The sequence below is a fragment of the Nicotiana tabacum genome, chromosome 9 (genome assembly GCF_000715075.1).
Source record: "Nicotiana tabacum cultivar K326 chromosome 9, ASM71507v2, whole genome shotgun sequence".
NCBI lineage: Eukaryota > Viridiplantae > Streptophyta > Magnoliopsida > Solanales > Solanaceae > Nicotiana > Nicotiana tabacum.
Window position 1 is genome coordinate 54,364,161 of NC_134088.1, and position 20,404 is coordinate 54,384,564.

At 40.4% G+C, this 20,404-nt stretch overlaps 1 long non-coding RNA gene across 3 annotated transcripts in view; it reads left to right on the plus strand.

Moving 5' to 3' along the window:
• Positions 1–2,430: 2,430 nt before the first annotated feature.
• LOC142164219 (uncharacterized) overlaps positions 2,431–20,404 on the plus strand; it is a 28,548-nt gene continuing 10,574 nt past the window's right edge. For 2 of the 3 annotated variants that reach the window (XR_012694870.1, XR_012694872.1), the window contains exons 1-2: positions 2,431–2,960; positions 5,967–6,131. This is a non-coding gene — a long non-coding RNA (uncharacterized LOC142164219). The remainder of the gene's footprint in view (positions 2,961–5,966; positions 6,132–20,404) is intronic. The other variant, XR_012694871.1, reaches the window with a different exon arrangement.

Consider the following 20,404-nt stretch of genomic DNA (forward strand, 5'->3'; position numbering starts at 1 on the left):
GTCACTGATAATCACTCTAGGTAACTCAAAGAGGGTAAATATATTCTTCCATAAGAACTCACACACCACTCGAGCATCATTGGTTCCTAAATTAGTACTAACAACTATTTTGAACACTATTGATTGCCAATCCCCGAAAACGGCACCAAAATTTGACGAGCGCAAAACAGAACACAAAATAATTGATCGCTAGTCAAAAATAGTATAGTTAAATTATCATCTCCACAGGGATTGGATTTAAGCAGTGTTTGAATAATCTTTAGTTAATTACTATCCATGATTAATACTTGATTGAATGATTATCAACTACAATTAACTACTAAAAATTAAGAGATTAACAATTGATCACGGAAGACAACAAATGAGCAACACAGAAATATTAATGAGAGAAATAAGGGTAATTGACTAGACAAATGCAAGATAATTCACCCGAGATCCAATTTTTGAATTAGTTCACATTTTAATACTGTTGATTCTCAAAAATTCAACAGATAATTAGATTACACTTGAAGTTAATGTTCATCTTTTGATTAAATGTTAATTTCAGTTATTAATCCAATTAAAGCGTAGTGAACAATTGCAACGAATAAAATAATGGTTTCAGTCTAAAGGGTAACTTCTCATGAATATTTTCCTATTTTCTAGTTCGATTAATAATTCAGGAGGCTCTTTCAATTACCTAGTTGAATCACGAATTTAAACTAGAGCATAAGATGTAATGAAATTCAATATAAAGCTCATCTTTCGATTAAGCAAAATAATAAATAACTTCACAATACGATTTAAAGCTCCATTAATTAATTCAAACAATTGTCAAGAATCGAATCCCTAATTATGTTTTCAATACACCACATTTGTCAACACCATAAGGGAAATTAATTCATATCAATGGAAAAAATCATCTCAATAAGGTTTAAAAACATAGAAAATATCAATGCTAATAATTCGATACAAACTCCCGTATTGCACCGATTGTTGGTTGAAATCTTGATGAATTCTTGTGTCTCCTTGCCTTAGTTACTTCTCAAATCTTTTGTAGGTCAAAAGTCCCTTAAAAACATATTATTGGTGTCTTTATATCGCGTAGAAGTGGGTCCGGACAAAACTACCCTTTCCAATCCAAAACAGGAAACTACTCTGGAAAAAATGCACATGCGTGCCGCGCCTCGCGTCGCACCATGTGACACACCTGTGGGGATTTATAGAGGCCTTGCGAATCGTCTGTCAGGCAAATTTTACACTGTTGGGTCGTGCCTCGCAGCGCCCCATGCGGCGTGGTATTGTTGTTTTCTCATAGTAACTTGTTTCTTTAACTTTTTAATATCCGGATGTGGTCCTCGACCCCTGAACGCAATTCCAGTTTAATTCCTTGGGCTTTTACTCCAACTTCAAAGCTCCAAATTATTCGATATAGGACCAATTTATCTTTTTAACTTGGAATCACTTCCTACAATAAATAAAACACGTAATATGTGCTAATCACCATCACTTAAGCTCACACACATGTAAAATATAGTAATTAGAGTGTAAATTACGGCTTAAATATTAGTTTCTAGCCTACTATCAACCTGCCGGTCTAGAATAGCTACCAGCTCTTCTTCATAGGTCAGATTTTCATCAAGTTGCACCGTGCTGAAGTCCAAAACATGTGAGATGACCTTGTTGACGACCAATTTTGGCCCTCCACTATAAAATTAAATTATTTATACTTAATGATTTGCAATAAATGTGTTGAAAATATTTTCTAATCAATAATACTTATTTTTATTCAAATATAACATAAATAGGTAATTAATAGTGTTAAATTAATAATTCGGTATTAAATGTCTATAAAATAAATTACCCTTACTATTTTGAAATAATTAAAATAACCACTATATTTTGAAGCACAAGTTTTATAATTAATTTAACAAATTAACCTTTGGTTTTTAAGTAACTCGTTTGTTATTTGTATTAAACCAAAATTAGTTCCATAATTTATAAAAAGAAGGTGTTTAAAAATTAAATAGTTAATTACAGTAATTAGCGGTGTATTTGATGATTATATTTTCTATCACAATTAATTTTGTTTAATTTAAATTAATTTTAAATGGTTAAAAGACTAAATGGCTACAATTGCAAAAACCTAATCAAATACAAATTGGTTGTTTGTTAAATTAAAATTGGCCCAAACATTGGCCCAATCTCGCATATGACCCGATCCAAACAACCTCACCAATCCATGTTGGCAATCCATGACCTCCTCTCTAAGCCAACCAAATCGTGCCACATCACCGTTCAATTCCACTCACAAAACAAGCACAAACGATCTGGGCCGTCGTTTCAAACCATCGACGGTCCACATTTTATGCATGTTTTCCTTTTATTTACACTCCCCTCTCAGATTTATTACAGTCATTGTATTACGCAGATCCAACGGTTCCTGTTTTTTCCTCATAAAAAATATTTTAAATTTCTTAAGTCCTGATTTATCAGGGCCGTTGATCAAATGATCTAACGACCTAGATCTCTTCCGTTATTCTTAACCTTAGAGACCAATCCCCAATTACCCAAAATCCTAATTCATTTCCACCTTGACCAGTCGCTTATTTTCCCTTTTTCTCTCTATTCTCTCAACTGCTATAGCCTTCATCAATCACAAGACCTTCACAAATCCATGCAAGGTCAGCAAATCAGCCACGAAATCATCCAGTTTGCCTCCTAAAACCGCGAATCCCGCCGGCACACTTCCATTATCGTCACTCAAATTCAAAACGCCCAAAATCCGAAACCCTAGCTTAAAATTGAAACTTCAAAATCGATTGATAGCTCCATCAAATCGGAGCATGCATTTAGTTATTCTTAGAGTTTCATCATGAGTATTCGATGTTCAAAGTTCAAACACATTGACCTCTGGACAATAAAGCCTTACCGATGGATTTATCCCATCAACGGTTGCTTCTGAAATTTAAATTGCTCAGGTAAAATCCCTCATTGATTTTACCCCGCGTCTTCTATGATTTTACTCACTTTTCATCCGTCATCCGATCTTCGACATTTTCCACTCACGATTTTGAATATGTTGGAACCCTAATCATTGATTGACACTATAAATAGAGGCTTTAATATCCTTCACCTATGACAAACCTACCACACCTAACAAACAAAAACACACACTGAGAATCATTTCACACACAATTGAAATCTTAGGTTTTTTAAATGATTTTTCACTTTTTTCCTCGCTTTTCTATGTCTGAGTCTGTTCATTGTTCGATGTTTGAGTTTTTGGTTTCTAAAAGGCAAAACAAAAGACTATGTTTGGTTTGCTGCTGTGAGGAAGGTTTGTGTCTACTGACCCCCTCCCCTCCTTCTTTTGTTGTTTAAGTTATAATCATTCTTACTATGTTGTCTTTTCTATTTGTATTTTCTTAATCATGTATGCTATTAGCTTATCATTGAATTTTATCTTCATTGTATGAGTCAACTATTTTCTCTAATGATTTGGAGTTATGTTAATGCTAATCGACTATCCTTGTGAACTATGCTTCTCTAAGTTGAACAATCTGAACTTTGCTAGTCAATGAGCCTCAATGGTTCTCTGCACATGTCTTGGTCTGAGACCTTTCTGATATATTATTGGGAGTTCATGTCTCTTGCACCTGTCTTACATTGATTAGGACTGCTGCCTGCTGATTTGTGCCATGTATTTGACTTTTGCTTTGATAATGTTAGAACTATAGTAGTTGTGTACACTTAGAGGTTTAATACAAGTCTGCTATTATAGTCACCACCTCAGTTGCTAGTTTCCATACTATTCAAGTCTGTCTTGCAATCGTATAGCTCCTTAAACACCAAAAAATGTCTCCCGTTACTCCTCTTGGTCATGTGACTGCTTAGCTACAGATATAGACTCTACTGGATAAATAACTTCTAAAAGTGATTAACCTAAGTCTTAATGAATTTCTGAGGTTAAAGGTTGTGGTAACTCCATATTTTATCCTGTCAGTTGCTACCTTGCTCATTAGTCTAGTTTAAACCATGTTCTTAACTCTCTTTAAGAGTTTGGTTAAGAGTTATAATTATTTCCTTATCATCTCTTGGATTAGCTATGTTGTTAACATGTCCAAATATTGAATTTTATCATGGTGCCTATGTTGTCACACCTGCCTGCATACGTGAGTTGATTGATCTATTACTGGAACCATATTTGTCTAATACATGTAAAACCTGCATGTTCTTATAGTCTAGACCTCTATAATGAGCATAATAATTTGAGCATAGATCATCTACTCCTCTTCTATAATCTATAACCTTTAAGTTCATTAGGAAAATCACTTATATGTATTTGAATATGCTCTGCCAGGTCTCTACTCCTAGTTGTTTGTTAATATACTTCCTGCTTGTCTTTCATTCAAGAGACATTCATGTTAGTGCTCTCATGTTTCTCCCTTAGAACTGTATTATCATATAAAGAAGAAGCTGAATCTTGTTAACAACATAGAATTTGGAATATAAGTTAACTGTGATCACTAATGAACTTAAGGGTAACCCATGAATATTTGTTTGCCTTGTTTGAATTAATACCGTACCATGCTTAGTTGGATACTTTGGCTCTTAAAAGCCTAATGTGAATCTGAATTATGAACCTGATAGGATAATTATCATGCTACCAAGTTAGGATTAGAGTAAGACTAACCTTCTTGTCTACATAAGTATCTCTGTTGATGTTGTTCCCCTTTAGAAATCCTGGACAAGATTGTTAGTCCACACATCTAGGAAAAGATGAAGACTTAACCAATGTGTGTGAACCTTTGATCATTCTATACATAGTCTAGTAGTTGTTGATATTATGTGAATGCAGTTAAGGGTCGTTGCATGTTTGGACCTATCAGTAGTATTAGTAAGGCTATGATACATGTCTGCTCTACCTCCCTAGATCATTTAACTTAGTATTTTAAACTTAAGTTAGTCTACTGGTGACTGCTATGACCTCTTCTTGTTCACATTTGTTGTTGGTTCCTTCAAGTGTCCTGATAATTATTTTCTCTTGGATAGTGTAAAGACCTGCAACAGCCTACATTCTTATGTCTAAATTAAAGTTGATAATGTTCATTGTGCTCTGTTGTAGTATTTTGTGAAGATTTTGTGACAATATGTATTACCTGAACCTTTGTCTCAACTGTTGCTACCATGTTAGTTATTAGAATGATTTCCTCATTTACCTTTAAACCTTTGGGAAAGAATGATTGTGAGTAACTAAGAGTATTTGGGGTGGGATCTAGTTTGTGGTTGGGATGCCCTCCCTGACACAAGCACTCCTCGGAGTCATTGGCACCCTTATGAACTCTGAAATGCCAGGAATCCAAAGGGTGTCTTGCCCATGAATGAAATTTTGCCCTAAGCTCCTAATCATTGACACTTATTAATCTCTTTAGGATTAATGCAAATGAATATGGCTTCACTATGATCGTTAGTTTTGCTTACTCTTTAACTACTTTATCTTATTGGGCCTTACCCTGTCTTTACTGCACCCTTAGTCACAATATTTGTTATCACTTATTGGGCATCTTGTACCATTACTAATGTCTTTCTTTTCTTTTGAATGAATGATCGAACTGTGCCTGCTGAGATCTCTAGAACTCAGGCCCAAGTTCCAGCACAAAGTCTGTCGCGTATTCGAAATCTTCTAGGCCTAATTCTCTTTTGTGCTCAAATTTCGAGTCCAGATCCCTTCCTTCCCTCACTATTAGTTAAATTGAACTTGTTACCTTTGTTCTGTATATATTATGACACTAACAATATTGTTGAATATTTTATTATGCTTTAATCATTTTAGAAATCTAGCCAAGCCAAGGCCCATAAGTAATTAAAAGAAAACCACTGTTAGACTATCTTAGTTATAAAGCTTCAACACTTTGGTCATTTGTTTTCACAATACAAGATTTCATTTTTAATCACGCTAATCGTTTCTTTGAAGTTCAAAACAGATTTGAAAGGCAAGCAACTCTTCTTTTAAGCCGGAATCGAAAAGGTGATTTTGAAGTAAGCTTTCTACAAACAAAAATATCAAACACGGTTGAAATCAAGGATTATCAAACCTCAACGAGCTTTCATCGAAAAACATGGCTACTAATTGAAATCAACTTCCAAAGGTATATAACGTTTCCTAATAGTCTTTTATCCTACTGGATTTACACAAACAACCATGCTATTTCATAAAGAAAAAATATTCAAAACATATTCATATTTTCAAGCCTTCTCAATTCTTGTAAACATTTTTTAAAAGACTTTTACAAATTAAATCCATGATCTCTTTCCAAAGTACATATACTATTTTCTTTCAAATGATGGACTTTAAACAAAGACATAGAGTATGCCACAAACCTTTAAAGCGCTAACTAAGTAGAACATAGGCATCTAATTCCCTAAACCTAGTCTAAGTCCTAAGGAGCTACCTCAGGTAGATTTTAGGGGGTGCCTAACACCTTCCGTTTAAAAGAACAAGAACCCTTACCCAAATTCCACCGGTTACTAGCTATAGGATAATAATCTAATAAATGAATAGGTACCTTAGTATACCTTTAAATATTATGCGGTAACTTTTTTTCATCGAAAGCAGGAAAAGCACTAGTTGAATCTTGTTTCGACTCGTGGTAAATAGGGTGCAACAACACGGCGACTCCACTGGAGATTTTTAGATTTAGGTCCTGACCTTAGAAGACTTAGACTAGATCTAGAATTTAGGGATGTTTCCTTATATACTGCTTAACTGTGCTTAATTTTGCAAATATGTGCTTACTTGTCTTATTTGTTTAGCATGTAGTTATATGCCTGTTTTAATATTATTACCGTTATCCCAACTATTTGTTAGCTTCTTTATATACACTGTCATCACATTTCTTCCTATCGAGTCTTGGTCGTACACTATCACACACAATGGCACGCGAGGGTTGTCTTTTACACCCCTTCGAAACTTCTTTCAAATTCTCTAGTTTCAGAGAATGACTTTCTCAGGTCAACTGAGATAACGTCTCGCCGTATTTAGTCCAACTCCAAGAATTATGAAACACTATTCTCTAGAAAACATAGGTCATATTGCATAAACCATAGGTGAGTGGGCCTTGGCATTGACTTACGATTAGGAAGGCCACCGTAATGTCAACGGCCAATGCACCCAATGACTTGTCTTTTGTGGAATGACGAACCAATCCAGGTGAGATGCTAAAGATCTGGAGAAAACACTTACCAAACCCCTTTTTCACATCTTCAGAATGGAAATCAACCACAACATCCCCGAAATCAATATGTTAATGGAAGCACCACACAAATTGAAACAATGGGGGATAAATATTCGACAAGATCATCTAGATGAAATCAGAACGCACATGGGAGCATTGACCGCTTTAATGAACATCCGAGCCAACAAAGTCCTTACCAGAGTGCTGGTGGAATTATGTTGTCACTCCCCAACCTCTGGGAGCACGACCGGCGCTCCAACGAGTGAACCTGGTCGAGCAAGCCTAGTAAACCTTTCCTACCCGACTCATTCATGATCCAAAATGGGAATGTGTCACCATTTGTAAAACAGGGGAGAGATCAGTTATATAAATATATAAACGTTACTAGTTCATTTTTTATTATATACATTATGCCATAGTTAAATTTCCAAAATACAACTCGGTCCAATGACCACCCCAACATACATACATGACCCACATAAATATCTACAGAGCCTCTAAGGGTACAAAAGAGCAACACGACAATGCCGGCAACAAGGCCCAGGCTATACCTCAAAATATGAAAACTTATACAAAATAAGGACTACATGACCCCAGGAAGAAATGGGGCTCACCAAGACCGCTGTGATGAGTGAGAGGGAGAGCACCACTATCAGCGATCAGCGCTATCTGCGATAGAACCACCTACATCCATTCAAAGATGTAGCGCCCCCGGCAAAAGGGACGTTAGTACTGTCGAATAGTACTAGTATGTAAGGCAAGCACTAATCTTAGTAGAATGAACAGTGAAACAAAGAGAAGGCAGTCATAACAACCAATAAGTACTTCACATAAATACAAAGAATCACCAAGTAAGGATCACATAATTTCCAATTCAATCTTTCCATCTTTTTAGGTTAATAATCTTTAGTGCCAAAAACACAACTCACAATGCCACCGTGTTTTTACACGGAGTCCGGTCTCGGCCCGACCGGCTAAGCCATCTCAAGTGAGACATATCCATATCCACATTGTAAATCAATGATTCTAACACAAATGTCACCATGTGTACAGCATGGCGTCCGATCTCGGCCCGATCGGCTAAGCCATCTCACTTGAGACACAACCTCTTTCAATTGTTCACTCAATTCACAACTCTTTCCCATCTTTCATTACATGGTACAAACAACCTCATTTATTAAGTAGTTCTTGGCACTTTGGTACATTTTACAATTCAAGTCTTTCCCTTTTTATTCATTCAAGTAACATCATCATTCATGTCGATAAGTACCATCACATAAGGCATTTCACACATATGGGAAGGAGCTTGGAAAATCATAGTTACGTTCTCAATTAGCATGATGACATGGTAAACATCTAAAACAATTGGGGAACATGAATCTTCCAACACAACACACTAAGGCAAACAATTCTAGTATGATCAAGTCGGAACTTACACCAAATATTCGGACACCTGGAGTTCGATTCTAGGAAGAAAAGAGTTAGACATACATACCTCAATTACGCTTCTTTAGACTCTACAATTATCCGGAACCCTTAGCAACCTCAATCTATTTTTGCAATATACAAATTGAACCCAAAATTAGGAAAATGTTCATAGTTCTAGTTCACTTTTTATTTTTCCCACTCTTTATCACATGCATGCAAGATAAACAACCCTCACACCCATGGACCATCTTATTAATATCCCATTATAGCTATGTTTGAAATTAAGAGTTGGGGTGATGAAGTCTTAACTTTTTGGATGAAGAATTTGGTGCTCTACTTGAATATTTCCAAGCTTTGAGTGATGGTTGAAGATTAATTGATGGGAATTAGGCCCTCCCTCTAGAACCCTCTCTCTCTCACACTAGAAATACCAAAAATGAGCTTCAAAATAGACTAAATGGGTGTTTTAACGGAATGAGGGTCAGATTTTAAATTAAGAAAAATGGTGCCCCGACACAGGCCTGCGGTTGCATATGACCGCATAATGGTTATGCGGACCGCAAAGTGACCGCAGAAATGGCCCTCAAGGGCCTGAACTTACGGCCCAGGTATGCGACCAGTATGCGGTCCACATACTCGTTCTGTGGTCGCATAATGCACCGCAAAAACCCAAGAAGGGTTATGCGATCGATATGCAGTCCGAATAGTGGTTATGCGGTCGCATAATCGACCGCAAAGCTGACCTCAAATTGGCCAACATACTGCTTCACTCATGCGATCTGCAGAGTGATTATGCGGCCGCATAATGTGCCACAGAAACGCATCCTTTTGCGAAACACTTTCCTCTAAGTCCGTGGGGTATTGTTCAATCCAAAAAGTCTGAACCCTACTGCTTCCCCAGATATTTCTCTTGGCACCACGAAACCCCGAGTTTTTGGTTTAAATTTTTACGGGTCCTTACATCCTCCCCAACTTAAGATCATTCATCCTCGAATGAGGATCAAGGTTTTCTTAACACATTTTCAGTTGTACCACGTAACATCAGCCCCATATTTGCCTAACTTCCTAACTTTCTGAATATTTTGCTAGAATTTCCTTTGTATTTAGGCTTAACCACCTGTCAGAGAGCCCCCAAAACACACCTTAGCAACATATATAGAATTAAATGACACAACATAATGCAAAATACCACCAACCGAAGCCTCATGGGGGGACATATAACTAGAAAGTAGTGTCTTTATATTAGCCGAACAAGTGATACAAAATTTTGGGGGAGGGGGGGGGACAACTTTATAGAGATATTACATGGATATTTAAATAAATGAGGGTACTTCTTTTTCATTTCATTCTCAGCTTCCCAAGTAGCTTCTTCGACTTGCTGGTTTCGCCATAATACCTTTACAGATGCAATTTCTTTGTTCCTCAACTTCCGGACCTATCTATCAAGGATAGCAACCGGAATCTCTTCATATGACAGTTCTTCACTAACCTCGATGGTCTCAACCGGCACAATAGCGGACGGATCTCCAACTACCTTCTTCAACATGGACACATGGAATACCAGGTACACTAATGACATCTCAGGTGATAGCTCAAGCTTGTACGCCACCTGACCTATCCTTTGAATGATTCTATACGGTCCGACATACCTCGGACTTAATTTCCCTTTCTTTTCAAACCGCATGATCCTCTTCATGGGGGATACCTTCAAGAACACCCAATCATCTTCCTTGAATTCTAAGTCTATACGACGAACATCCGAATAGGATTTTTGACGACTCTGAGCAGTTTTCAACCGCTCTTTTATGATCTTAACCTTTTCCATAGCCTGATGCACAATGTCTGGTCCTATTAGTTCCGGTTCTCCAACCTCGAACAACCCAATCGGTGATCTACATCTTCTACCATACAAGGCCTCAAATGGTGCCATCTAAATACAGGCATGGAAGCCGTTGTTATAAGCAAATTCTATGAGCGGAAAATGATCATCCCAGCTACCCTTGAAGTCAAGCACCAACGCGCGCAACATGTTCTCAAGCGTCTGAATAGTCTGCTCTGCTTGCCCGTCAGCCTGTGGATGGAAAGTCGTGCTAATATTTACCTGCGTACCCAAACCTTGCTACAATTTCTTCTAGAAATTAGCTATGAATTGGGCCCCTCAATCAGAAATGATGGAAACTAGAGTGCCATGAAGCCTGACTATTTCCTTGATATACAATTGAGCATATTGTTCCGCAGTGTCGGTAGACTTAACTGGCATGAAGTGTGCTGATTTTGTGAGTCGATCCACAATCATCGAAATTGAGTCAAACTTACGCGGAGTGCGCGGTAATCCTACCACAAAATCCATATTGACCATTTCCCATTTCCACATTGGAATTTCTATACTCTGTGCTAACCCACCGGGCCTTTGATGCTCGGCCTTCACTTGTTGATAGTTTGAACATTTTGCCACAAAGTCCGCCACACCCCTCTTCATGTCATTCCACCAGTAAACTTCCTTGAGATCATGATACATTTTTGTAGAACCTGGGTGCACAGAATATCTAGAAGTATGAGCTTCTGCCATGTTTCTTTTCCGAAGACCATACACGTTTGGAACACATAGTCATCCTTGGTACCGTAATGTACCGTCATCCATGCCAAGAGAAAAAGCCGTAGTCTTGTGTTTATGAATCCCTTTCTTCAGCTGCACCAACACTGGATCATTGTATTGCTTCTCCTTGACCTCCATCACAAGCGATGATTCTGCCCTATTCCGCACAATCACTCCCCCTTCATTAGAGTCGGCAAGACGAACTCCCAAACTGGCCAACTGGTGAACCTCCCTGGCCAAGGGCCTTTGACATGCCTCCAAGTGAGCCAAACTACCCATAGACTTCCGACTAAGAGCATCCTCCACCACATTAGTTTTCCCCCGATGATACAAAATGTCGATGTCATAATCTTTGAGCAATTCGATCCACCTTCTCTGCCTTAAGTTCAATTCCTTTTGCTTAAAAATGTACTGAAGACTCTTGTGGTCTGTGAATACATCTACATGCACCCCATACAAATAATGACGCCAAAGTTTTAATCCAAAAAACACCGCCGCATACTCTACGTCATGAGTTGGATAGTTCTTTTCATGATTCTTAAGTTGCCTTGAAGCATATGCTATAACCTTACCATGTTGCATTAATACACACCCAAGACCGATCCTTGAAGCATCGCAATACACCATAAACCCCTCGATACCGTCTGGCAGGGTCATTACCAGCGCCGAAGTCAATCTTGATTTCAATTCCTGGAAGCTCCTTTCACAAGTATCAGACCACTGGAACTTAACCTTCTTCTGCGTCAATTTAGTCAACGGGGAGGCAAGAGTGGAGAACCCCTCCAGAACCTTCTATAATACCCGGCTAAACCCAAGAAACTATGAATCTATGTTGGAGTAGTAGGTCTAGGCCAATCTTTCACCGCTGCAATCTTTTGAGGATCAACCTTAATTCCTTCTCCGGAGACGACATGACCCGGGAATGTAACAGATTCAAGCCAAAATTCACATTTCGAGAACTTTGCATAAAATTGGTGTTGATGAAGAGTTTGCAGAACTGCCCTAAGGTGATCGGCGTGATTCTCTCGACTTCGTGAATACACAAGGATGTCGTCAATGAATACTATCACGAAGGAGTTACGGAACGGCTTAAAGACTCGATTCATAAGATTCATGAAAGCTGCCTGGGCATTTGTTATCCCGAAAGACATTACCAAAAATTCAAAGTACCCATACCGGGTTCTAAAAGCTGTTTTCAGAATTTCCTGCTCCCTTACCTTCAATTGATGGTACCCGGACTGCAAATCAATTTTGGAGAAGAACTTAGCACCTTGTAATTGATCAAACAAATCATCTATTTTAGGTAATGGGTATTTGTTTTTTATTGTGACTTTGTTGAGTTGCCGGTAATCAATACACATCCGCAGCGATCCATCTTTATTTCTGACAAAGAGAACCGGTGCGCCCCAAGGCGACACACTCAGTCGGATGAAACCTTTCTCTAGAAAATCCCCTAGTTGTTCCTTTAGGTCTTTTAATTCTACCGGCGCCATTCTATAAGGTGGAATGGATATAGGTTGCATGCCTGGCATCACATTAATCCCAAAATCAATCTCCCTGTCTAGAGCAATTCCAGGGAGCTCATCCAAAAATACATCGGGGAATTCATTCAAAATTGATACAGATTCAACGGTAGGCACCTCATCAATGGTGTCCGCAACTCGGACCAAATGATAAATACACCCCTTCCTGATCATCTTCGTGGTCTTAAGGTGAGAAATAAAACTACCTTTTGGCATATCATTATTCCCCTCCCACTCAATAGCTGGCTCGTTAGGAAACTCAAGCCTCATGATTCTTGCTCGGCAATCGAGTTTGGAAAAATATGAATATAGCCAATCCATTCCCATTATTATATAAAAATCAATCATCCCTAGTTCAATAAGATCGGCCATGGTATCCCGACCACGCACCGTGACAACACAATCCCTATAAACCCATGTGGCCATAATATACTTGCCAACCGGAGTACATACAGAGAACGGCTCATGAAGCTATTCCGGTTCTATCCCAAAGCTCGTAGCAACATAAGAAGTAACATAGGACAAAGAAGATCCGGGATCAATAAGGGCATACACATCATGAGATTGAACAGTCAATATACCTGTGACGATATCTGGGGAAGCCTCTGCACTCTGTCGACCACTTATAGCATATAATCGGCTGGGTCCTCCCGAACTCTGTGTACCACCCCTAGCTGCACCATGCCCTATGGGTGCTGGAGAGCCTTGAGCTGGAGGGGTGCTGAAGATGTAGAAGCTGTAGGACTGGATAACTGAGTTGTGCCCCTGCCTGTACCCTAACGGGATGCACGACACTCCCTCTGAATATGGCCTCTCATTCCGCATCCGTAACATACTGGCATGTCCAGGTAGCAGACTCCCGAATGTATCCTCCCACACTTAGGGCATGGGGCCCTCTGCTGCTGCTGGAATCTCCCTCCTGATCGGCCCTGATGGTGGGACCCCCTGCTGCCCCGACCGGGCCTAAAGCGAGTCCCCTGCTGCTGGCTGTGCCCTAATGGTGGGGCACTAGTTTAAGACTGAGCATAAGACTGGGATGGCCCTCATGATCCTCCCCAAAAAGCTGATCTCCCACCTCCGAATGAATCCCCAAGGTTGCCCGCTGATCGGGCCCTACTACTACTTTCCCGTTCCATCCTGAGAATTAATTTATGAGCCTCCGTAGCTTGGGCAAATGCCACAATCTTTCCATAGTTCATGTCAGAATTTAGAGCAGCTGTGGCAGCCTCATTAATAACCCAAGGGCTAAGGCCCTACACAAATCGACGCACCCTAGTCTCCATAGTCAGCATCATATGAGCAGCATACTTTACAGGTGCACGAACTCCTTGTGATATTCCCACACACTCTTACTACCCTGTTTAAGGGTCTCAAACTCCACAGCACGGGCTGCCTTAGTCTCGGCAGGAAAGAAATGGTCTATGAAGGCATCCGCAAAATCACTCGATCCCGCCGGAGGGCTCCCCTCCTCACGGGAATCCTCCCACATCTCAAACCAGGAATATGCCACCCCTTTCAGAAGATAGGAGGCCAACTCTACTCCCTCTGTCTCTATAGCACGCATAACTCGGAGAGTCTTATGCATCACATCAATGAAATCTTGAGGGTCTACCCCGGGATCAGTACCTGTGAACACTGGAGGGTCTAACTGAAGGAACATGTTTACCCTGGAACCGGAAGAATCTCCTTGCAAGCTATATGAGGTGGGTGCAACATTTGACCTCTAAGCCCGGGAAGCTACTAACTGAGTTAGCATCTGAATAGCTCCCCTAAGATCCCCATCGGAAATACCACGACCAAGAGCTGGGGTTGGAGGTGGAACAGGTATATCGGCGGGAGGGATTGTGGCATCCTCCGCGGGCGTAGGAACTGGGTTAGTCTGTTCTGGAGTAGACGAATCAGGCAGTGTGATAGTAGGGGGATTATCCTCACCCGCATTATCAAGTAAGGGATCAACAACAACTCCTAGGGTGGTATTGGCTTAATGGACAATTCTTTCTCTCTTCTTAGTTGCCATTTACTGAAAGTTAGAACAATGCACGAGTTAGGGGAAAACAACCTCATGTTCTGCTCTATCGCACGATATAGAACAACAATGAAGGGTATCATTCTTGAATGTCCAAGTAGCCCCCTAATTATAGATGTGGTCAACAACAAACCAATAAGAAGGGCTCTACTAGACACGGCTCCAAGACATCCTAGGACACATTAAAACCTTAAGCTCTGATACCAAGTTTGTCATGCCCCAACCTCGGGGAGCACGATCGGTGCTCTACCGAGTGAACCCGGTCAAGCAAGCCTAGTAAACCTTTCCTACCCAACTCATTCATGGTCCAAAATAGGGGAAAGATCAGTTATATAAATATATAAACGTTGCTAGTTCATTTTTCATTATATACATTATGCCATAGTTAAGTTTTCAAAATACAACTCGGTCCAACGACCACCACAACATACATACATGACCCATATAAACGTCTACGGAGCCTCTAAGGGTACAAAAGAGCAACATGACAATGCCGGCAACAAGGTCCCGGCTATACCTCAAAATATGAAAGCTTATACAAACGAAAGACTGCATGACCCCAGGAAAAATGGGAATTACCAAGACTGCTTTGATGAGTGAGAGGGAGAGCACCACTATCTGCTATATGTGATGGAACCACCTACATCCATTCAAAGATGTAGCGCCCTCGACAAAAGGGGCGTTAGTACTGTCGAATAGTACTAGTATGTAAGGCAAACACTAATCTTAGTAGAATGAACAGTGAAACAAAGAGAAGGCAGTCATAACAACCAATAAGTACTTCACAGAAATACAAAGAATCACCAAGTAAGGATCACATAATTTCCAACTCAATCTTTCCATCTTTTTAGGTTAATAATCTTTAGTGCCAAAGCCACAACTCACAATGCCACCGTGTTTTTACACGGAGTCCGGTCTCGGCCCAACCGGCTAAGCCATCTCAAGTGAGACATATCCATATCCACATTGTAAATCAATGTTCCAACACAAATTCCACCATGTGTACAACATGGCGTCCTATCTCAGCCCGATCGGCTAAGCCATCTCACTTGAGACATAACCTCTTTCAATTGTTCACTCAATTCACAACTCTTTCCCATCTTTTGTTACATGGTACAAACAGCCTCATTTATTAAGTAGTTATTGGCACTTTGGAACATTTTACAATTCAAGTCTTTCCCTTTTTATTCGTTCAAGTAACATCATCATTCATGTCGATAAGAACCATCACATAAGGAATTTTACACATAAGGGAAGGAGCTTGGAAAATCATAGTTACGTTCTCAATTAGCATGATGACATGGTAAACATCTAAAACAATTAGGGAACATGAATCTTCCAACACAACACATTAAGGCAAACAATTCTAGTATGATCAAGTCGGAACTTACACCAAATATTCGGACACCAGGAGGTCGATTCTAGGAAGAAAAGAGTTAGCCATACATACCTCAATTGCGCTTCTTTAGACTCTAGAATTATCCGGAACTCTTAGCAACCTCAATCTATTTTTGCAATATACAAATTGAACCCAAAATTAGAAAAATGTTCATAGTTCTAGTTCACTTTTTATTTTTCCCACACTCTTTATCACATGCATGCAAGATAAACAACCCTCACACCCATGAACCATCTTATTAATACCCCATTATAGCTATATTTGAAATTAAGAGTTGGGGTGATGAAATCTTACCTTTTTGGATGAAGAATTTGGTACTCTACTTGAATATTTCCAAGATTTAAGTGATGGTTGAAGATTAATTGATGGGACTTAGGCCCTCTCTCTAGAACCCTCTCTCTCTCACACTAGAAATACCAGAAATGAGCTTCAAAATAGACTAAATGGTGTTTTAACGGAATGGGGGTCGGATTTTAAATTAAGAAAAATGGTTCCCCGACACAGTTATGCGGTCGCATATGCGACTGCATAATGGTTATGCGGTCCACAAACTGACCGCAGAAATGGCCCTCAGGGGCCTGAACTTACGGCCCAGGTATGCGACCAGTATGCGGTCTGCATACTTGTTCTGCGGTCGCATAATGCACCGCAGAGCTCCCTCCGCAAAAACCCAAGAAGGGTTATGCGATCGATATGCGGTCCGCATAGTGGTTATGCAGTCGCATAATCGACCGCAAAGCTGACCTCAAATTGGCCAACATACTGCTTCACTCTGCGGCCATTATGCGGTCCGTAGAGTGATTATGCGGCCGCAAAATGGGCCGCAGAAACGCGTCCTTTTGCGAAACATTTTCCTCTAAGTCCGTGGGGTACTGTTCAATATAAAAAGTCTGAACCGCGACGAAGAATTTCTACTATAATAACGCAGGAATCTCTCTTGGCTCCACGAAACCCTGAGTTTTTGGTTTAAATTTTTACGGGTCCTTACATATGTGATCCAACTAAAGTGGTGTTCAAGTTTGTCGATTGTGAATTGGTGCCAATACTGGATGATGTTACTAGCTTCATTGAGCTGTCGTTTGCCAGGAGAAAGCTGATACTGCTAGTTACCATGCCTAGCCACATGTTCCCCGATGCTTTGGGTCTGACACGTAATCAGAATCTGAGGATCATTAAAGATGGATGGGCAATCTTGGACCAACTGTTCGACAGGTTCGGGCATCGAGAAAGTTACGAGTGGTAAATAGGGGTGTTTCAATTTGATCAAGCAACCTGGGAGAGTCTCCATCCTTTGACCTTCTCTTTGGCATTGTTAGGATTACTAGTCTTCTTACAAAGGAAAGGGCGAATCAATATCAACTTGTTGCCCGTGGCCTTGGCAACTTTTGGGGGAAATCTCCATGTCACCCTGGTCCCTATGATATTATCAAAAATACTTTGAGTCTGACCGCATGTTTCAGAGGGTATGACTACTTCAAAGGCTACAACTTCCTACTCTAGATATGGGCCGTAGAACACCTTTTTCAAAGAGGGGCCATTATCGACTATATTTAGGTGTCTGTAACATGATTAGGAGTCACAATGAGAGAATGAGACACTAGGTCTCACTGCACGGGCAAGGTAAATGGAGAGACATACTGACTCACCTAAGTGGAGAATGGATAAACTAGAAGTTCTTGTGCTTAAGTGGCAGGGAAATTTTGAGGACCCCCGGAAAATACTTCATCGAGCTGGTGGGACTTGAAGGAATTCAGCTGTATGCACCTCTACGAGTTCTCAGGCAATTTGGTCTGATCCAGGATGTACCCCTCTGGTCGAGGACAACTCTTTATGAAGACGACTACAACGGTCAAATTGCAATCCTAAAGAGTGAGGAGACTTCATGACAAGTGGAATGACTTAATCATGATGCGGATGGGTCTGAATTTATGATATACTCCAAAATACTTCGTATAGATCAATGAGGAGGATCAGCTGGCTCGACCGAGCATAGAGGGAGTGGCCGGGCTAGAAGATGCAGCAACAGCCTTGCAAATATATCACGAGATTTTGCCTCATTACCTCATTACCACTGCCATGCATCGGCAAGTGGTCCCAGGGTTAGTTGATTACATGTTGCCACCTCCAAAGGATGACGACCGAGTGATCGAGTATATACAGATTAAATCAGAGTTAGAACCAGAACAGGATCCTGAAGAATAGCATGGGTACAACAACGATGAGGAAGAAGAAGAATTTGTAGAAGACCCCAAGGAGGAGCCTGAAGGAGAGGACTTGGGAGATGACTCCAGGGATGATTATTAGTGGCTGGTTGATTTCCCTCTATCTTACACCCTTTTATCTTGTACCCTTTTCATTTACCTAAGGGCAACCCTGTGAGCCCATGTAACTTTGTGGATGTTGGAAAACAATGTTGTAACCTTCGCTCCCACCTAATGTAATCCAAATATTATTAATGAACAACCAAAGTTTGCTCTGGATCTAAACGTGTCAAAATCTAATTGTTCGTCGAACATTCGCGACATAGGCATACCTCCTGCAAAGAGACATCCCTATGCATCTTAGGAAACGCGCTTATCTTGAATGCATAAACTAACTACTCTATGTGCTTATATTTGTTCAATTGCTGAAACTAACTTCTGCTCTTCTTTCCTTTTATTTTTCGCATTACTTTATTACTATTCCTCGAAAAGAGAGGTCAGTTTGTGTTATCACGAAAAGCTGGCTGAACCACCATAAAACCTGATATCAAAAGGGAAGATGTCTACAACTGATGACCCGGCCGAAAACCCTCTAGTAATAGCTGACAACCTAGGGAAATAGGGGGAAACGAATTATACTCGCAACTGATGGCGCATCTGGCTGTAACGACGATTCCGCAACCACCCCGCTTCCCTTCATTGGACTCAATCCCTGATCACTTCCCTTCAACCATATGACAAACAAACAGTACCCCAACCACAGTCACTACAAATCCCGCAACCCAAGTTGTACCACATGTAACCCCCGCAAATTCGCCAAATTCTCCTATACATACCCCTTATGTCCCGAATCACATCCAGACACTAGAAAACCCACCAGTCACTACCAACTCAGTTTATACCCATCCCCACAACAATTTCACTTTTGCCAAAAATCAGGCCCAGCACATACCTGCAGCACACACCGCTACACACGATAGGTATGTTCCATATGTATATGCCACCTCAGAACCTACCTTTATATCCCGTCACGGTCAGAGTGCCATATGAGATCGATCAATATTCTAAGATGGTGAGAGAAGCAAAGTACAAAGAAAAAGAGTTATCAGAGCAGTTACGAGTGTTGAGAAAGCAAATGAAGAATCTCCAGGTTGCTCAAGGGAGCGAGAGCCTCGATTATGAAGCCTTGTGTATACACCCTGATGTTCACATGCCCGTACGGTACAAACTTTCAAAGTTCGACATCTTTGATAGAATGGGTGCTCCCCATGCGCACTTGAGGGCCTACTGCGACAAGCTGGTCGGGGTAGCATAAAATGAAAAGCTGAGAATGAAATAATATATAAGTAGTCTGACAGGGGATGTGCTCACTTGGTGCACCTGCCCGCGAGAGACTGGAGAGGATGGCAAGACATGGCGTAGGACTTTATGAACCATTTTTGGTTTAACACCGAAATCACTCCAAACATTTTCGCTCTAATGAATTTGCATAAGAAACCATCAGAGTCATTTCAAGAGTACGCCCGGCGCTAGAGGTCGTTCGCTGCTAGGACCCAAACCCCGTTAGATGGTAATGAGCTGATCAAATATTTCATCAGAGCTCAAGAAGGAATTTACTTTGAAAATATTGACCCTCCTATGCACCCCGACCACGCAAAAAGTTTGAAGAAAGAAATCCCAGAAACTCCCAGAAAAAAATCCCAGAAACTATACCTAGTGGAAGGGAGAATTCTCGACCAACCTTCCAAATACTTCATGCCACCAAGCGATGTGCCTATCAGGTGTTCCTAGGCATGGTACTGAGGACCGCTTCAGGCAGAAGAATGAGATTGAGTCGCTGATCAAGACTGGAGCCATCCAATGTATTACGGCTCCACCAAATGTGAATCATAACCCACTGCTGAAGATTATGATCTGAAGGGGACCATCGTCACAATTGGGAATGTCGAGGCTGCAAGAGTTCCACCCTGAAAGACTATGTTGATTATTGTACAGTTGAAACCTCCGGTGATGG